A 5,895-nucleotide genomic window follows, 5' to 3' on the forward strand; every position below is an offset into this window, starting at 1 on the left:
CGCAATCAGCAATCGGTGAAATCGTAGTGGCAAAAAAAGAAAGACTGAACCCATTCTCGATTGCAATGTATTAATTAGGTGCATGTTAGCACTCGAATCTGCCTCAGGTTGAAGGAAGGCGAGGTTCAAGGCAACATCAAACCAAGATCAACCTCGTAGCTAGCCCTATGAGGACAGGAGAGGGCTCTCTCCGGGTCTATCTTGATAAAATGATCAATAGAGTCTGAGATGACTTACATGGTAACTGATTTTAGGCTAGTAAATGAATTTGAATGAGGGATATTTGACTTAATGACTAAGTTGTTGGGCTGTATGGGACAATGACAGCATGAGCAGAGATTTAACCGAAGGCATAGGATATTTCATAAGGCGAGATAAGCATGAGATTTTAGCAATTCAATTGAAACTAAATGGAGTGAAAAGACTGTTTAAGAAAGATGAAAAGGGCACTAAAGTATGAATCCTTTCCAGGCAGAAGAAAACACATAAAGACTGAACACTTCCTCAAGGCAGAGCAATGACTGAATTCTACCTTTCTCACTTAAGATCATTCAGCTGAAAATGATTATGAATGGACTGTGAACATAACGAGAAACATATGGAACATAAAGAAGAAACACATGCCAAAGTCATACCAAAAGAATCTTACAAATCAGAGTTGCACCATTTAATTATTTCTCTGTCAGAACTATACAGTGATAGTGCTGGGTTTTTTCTTCCCACACTTTTGCTCAGAACTCAGAACCCTTTACAAATGATTTTTTATACCATAAATAAGCTCCACTATGAGAAAACAAATTGATCCAAATGGGGAGCTGTTACAACTAAAATCCTGAGGATATGAAATGAACCGTCCATCTGTTCTATAGACAGAACATCGTTTCATTATTTCACTTGAACCTTTTTTGATGGCCAATAAAAAGGCAACAACTGTAGTTGCAGATCATAACTAAAGTGAAGAATAGGAAATTGAATCTTATTTCTCTGCCTTGGTAGATTTCTCTGATTTAAATTTTGGCTTTTTGATTTCCAACTTTTTGCCTTCCCTGTGCCTTTTTCACCGCTTGGTTCTCGACTTTTTCACCTTTTGTGTCATTCAAGTCCTTCTCCTTTATGCACTTCTTACAACAATACTGATGTGTTCACGTTTTCTGTGCAAACACAAGTGCTTTCAAGTAATGAGTTGCTTGCAGGCCTATTGGCACCATGAAGTCCTATACCAGCAACTTCACCAGCTACATATAGACCCATTATAGGTGTCTCTCCATGAAGTTTATCTTGAACCCCAGCACACATATAATGTGTAGCTGGCACTATAGGTATAGGACTTCCTGTTATGTCAAGGCCATACTTCGAACACTCAGCAGAAATATTTGGGAAATGATACAATGTTTTCTCCTTGGCTCTATGACTTATATCCAATAGAACATATCTCTCATTCCATTTCTTTAATTGATCATCAATATTGTGTGCCACCACATCTCTAGGTGCAAGTTCTCCTCTGGAATCATACTGTGGCATGAAGCTTTCCATAGCTTGATTGTAAAGAATACCACCAGCCCCACAAACAGCTTCACTTATTAAAAATGCATTTTCTCATGTATGAGGTTTAATTGGTAGACCTTCATCAACTAATGCTGTTGGATGAAATTGTACAAACTCCATATTTGAAATTACTGCAGATGCTCTATGTGCCAACGCAATACCATCACCAGTTGCAACACGAGGATTTGTGGTAGTAGGATAAATATGTCCAACCCCACCAGATGCAAGTAAAGTTACCCTTGAAATGAAGCGGACCACCTCATTAGTGTCGGTGTTCAATGTGTCCACACCGTGACAGTAAATATTTGATCCATCCTCAAATGTAAGAAAGTTTATGGCAAAGTGATGGTCAAACACGGTGATGTTGGGGTTATTAACAACAACCTTCAACAAAGCTCGCTTAATCTCTCTTCCTGTCATATCTGCTGCATGAACAATACGGTGATGAGAATGCCCCCCCCCCCTCTCTAGCAAGATGTAAGCTACCATCTTCACCATGATCAAAGGATGCACCCATGGTGATCAACTCTTTAACTCTATCTGGGCCTTCTGTGCATACCACCTTTACAGTCTCTTTATCACATAAGTATGCACGAGCAACAATAGTATCCCGAATGTGATTCTCAACAAAATCTGAAGGACCAAAAACTGTACTAACACCAACTTGTGCATAATTTGTATTACTCTCATGTGGTTCAACTTTTGTGATGACTGCCACAGACCCATGTTTTGCAACTTCAAAGGCATATATAAGACCAGCCACTCCACTACCAATGATAAAAAAAATTCAAAATATTTAATTGAATTGGCACTTGACTTGGATACATGAACTGCCTTTGGGGATTTTCTCTCTTCATTGTCTATGGAGGCCTTGCAAAGCTGAGGGCTCTGAAATTGCATATTTTCAAATATCCCCAATGTATATCTTTCAATCCTTTTCTTATTGGTGAAGTTATTCAGCGATGTCTGGGACAGTAGTGAAAGTTGTTTTTGCATTTTATTCCTCCCTAAGTGCATTGCAATGGATAACTGGCCATTGTTTTCCGTACATGCTTTGCATTCATCATAGATAATATTGTGGGAGAGTTCCCTGTATTGAAGACTTGTGCCATGCTATCCTGATATAAGTGGGAATTTATTCTGCCATTTTGTTGTTGAATGTCCTTTTTTCCTTGGTAACCATAGTACTCATCAATAGGGACATGAGACTGGAACTGATGGTGTGAAGAACTACCATAGCTATGACGATGATTCTGATTGTCATTACATCTTTCACCATAACTATTGAAAGTAGATACAACATAACCCTACTCATTACTCTGACTGCCATTGTACACTCTACTATTATATTTTTGAGAGCTATCTGAAGGATATCCATGTTCATATCCAAGATTATCATCTCTTTTTGGATATGAATTAGGACTATAAATCATGTTGGTGCCTCCCCGATACAAGCTTCATGCTGCACACTAAGTGTTACCTCCTGTGAGCTGCTGTTCCTTAATTGTAGACTGTTGGCAATAAGATGATGAGCAGATTTTCCTAGATGAGGAGCTGAGGCAGGTCCAGTATGGTGTGGCCTTTTCTCGATCATGTGCCTTCCTCTCATTATCTTCATGCCATAGAGTTGGTTTATTTACATCATTCTCGCACACAGACTTCTTTGGCTTTATTACTCAATTAGGAGGCCTTGTAATGTGTTTGTGTGTTGGTGGGAACTTGTAAATAACATAAAGCACTTGATTGTTTGTTATATTTTCCATCCCCTTGATAGGCGAAGTGAAGATAGGGGAGGCATGCTTCTCCATCGCAAAGGCAAAAGAAACCATTCATCCCCCCACTAGCTTTAGGATCAATTTCTTCATTTACTCCAAGTCTTTTCTTCCCTCACAGTATTTCTGCGCATTTCCTCTTCAACTCTAACAATGGCTATACCAACACTACTGTGTTGCTTGCTAACCCGTGTCAACTTTGTTGCATGAACCAGGTGATCTGCCCGGTGGATAGTCTGAGCAGCCAACTAACCACTATTTGATTGCTCCACTTGATATGGTGATAGTTGAGGACCAGAAGCTAAACGTGCTTTATGATAAGGCATCACTAGAACTAAGAATTTAGAATTGATTTTGGGATCCATATTATCCCCATTCCTTTTTTGAGCCTTCTCACACTTGACTCTTTCCATCTGGCACTGATGTAGGCGAGACCGCTTTTGAAATATTTACCCTCATAGGACCCAATAGCTTTGAATAAAATGCTCCACTCGCTTCAAAATTGCCTCTCCTGAATCTGTCAAATAACCACTCATTGCCTTGAACTCTTTCTTGTACACTGCCATCAAATTTCTGGAGATGTGTTTGCCACTTTTCAGAAGGGGAAAAGGTCTCCAATATTTTAATGCAAAAATCTAGGTCAAATCCACCACATATGTTCTTTGGATCGAATGCCAAAGTATGCAATGACTGCCACCTAAGACATAACGCCACTTTCATTCAATTTGGATCATGAATACGCAGATGAATCGTTTTACATTCGACATTCGGCAATTACATCACTGTCATTTGCTAGTATGATGACATCTAGCATTTTAAGCCACATCTCTCATAACTTCGATGCTTTTCATCTGCAGTTGCAATTTCGTTTAGGAAGCTAGTCAAATCGCCAACATTGGTAGTACCTACTTCTCTTGCAATTCTAATTGAACAGATAGAGAATCACAATCATATTTTGGAAGCATACTCTTAGATTCTTCTGTTTTTATTTGCAATATTTCTGTTTTTACACATTGTTCTGTATCACCAATGGCACTAGCAAAAACGTTATGGGAATATTGAAGAGACACTTTTACCTTGAGTCTCTGATTGAGCTCAACTATACTAGCAAAATTAGTCATGCTTTGCTTATTTTCCAAATTAATATCAAATGTAGGGTTTCCTAGGGAAGGAAAATGTGCAGCATCTCTTTCATTGCCAGAAATTTGCTTCACGGAGTGAAGGTGGCAATAATTTTCTTTGAGATTGTCATTTGATCTTTCTGTATCGACCAAATCGGGCAAACTTTCGATGTCTTCATTCTGAAATTAAGGTTCACATGATGGTGTAGACATGATGAAATCATTTCCTTCACAAATAAGAATATGTTGTGCAGATTGAAGGTGGAAATCACTTTTCCTTGAGCTATCATTGAACCTATCACTCTCACTTTTTAGACCAACCACATCAGAGATATCATTCTCATATACAAGTTTAGATGATGGAGAAGTCAGGATGTCATCATTTACTTTGCTAATAGAAACTGACTGCGTAGATTGGAGAGGCCATCCTTTTTCTTTGGTTTCTCGTTAGAAATTTTCACTCTAACCAAGTCAGACATGCCTTCGAGTGTATTCCTCCATTCATATTTAGGCAAATGCATATCACATCCAAGACATCTCACAGATTTCATCTTGCCCTCATCGATAAAACTTTGATCTTTAGCCTTAGGCTGATGAATGCATCTACACTGCATCAATGACGTCAAGGATGTGGGTGTTATTGTATCTCTTTCATTTCTCGCAGCACTTCCGATCTGAGCAAAGTTATTATGATAGCACCTACACTACCTCCACCGCTTACAACCACAAAATCGCCAAACCACCAGTTAACCACTGTTGTGTCGCATGAAATTATATTCAAATCGCCTCAACTAAAGTTGTAGTACAGGATAAAAACCAAGTCAAAGAACACCTTTTCTTGCCTCCTGAAGTCCATACTGCTGTGCATGATATTTTTCATCACCATCAAGTTGTTCAAGCTTCAACAAACTTATCAAATGAAGCATAGACATCTCAGCAGCGTTTAACATCAAGCTGTAGATCATAGAATGATTCCTTCTAGCTCTTGGAGAAGAATTGAGCCACAACAAACTGAAATTTTTGATGAATCGATGATGATTTTGGGCCTTGGGGCTCTGTGTGTCACGCCCTTCTGCCTGTGCGCCACGTTGAATGTCAACACACCATTGGCCCTCTAAAATCACAGCTCCGTTCCTCCAACTTCAACACGACTTCTCCTTTGGATTTATTTTTTTGATGTCCTTTGATGCAAATGGACTAATAACTTATATAGAAATGGAGAAATATCATATATAGACATGGATTCAACTTTTGTTTCTCACTTTGTAATGTTTTTCTTTTTTCTTTTTTTGGCTTCAGCACTTTTATATTTAATACAACTCTGACATTTGTTTCCTCACTGATCTTCTGAGCTTGAATGATGAAATTATTCTTGTTCTTTGCAGGGCTGACTGATGTTGAATTCGGCAAAGGGTCATGGCGAGGCTGCATGTGAACATCTTCAACTGGAAAAACTT

General features: G+C 38.8%; 1 pseudogene; it reads right to left on the reverse strand.

Annotated features, from left to right (window-relative positions):
- Window positions 1-1,122: 1,122 nt before the first annotated feature.
- On the reverse strand, window positions 1,123-2,541 carry LOC149218307 (L-aspartate oxidase 2-a, chloroplastic pseudogene; annotated as a pseudogene).
- Between the last annotated feature and the right edge of the window lie 3,354 nt (window positions 2,542-5,895).

This window comes from Pinus tabuliformis, chromosome Q (assembly GCF_031772625.1).
Source record: "Pinus tabuliformis cultivar Carrire ecotype Pingquan chromosome Q, CPIR1, whole genome shotgun sequence".
NCBI classification, from domain to species: domain Eukaryota; kingdom Viridiplantae; phylum Streptophyta; class Pinopsida; order Pinales; family Pinaceae; genus Pinus; species Pinus tabuliformis.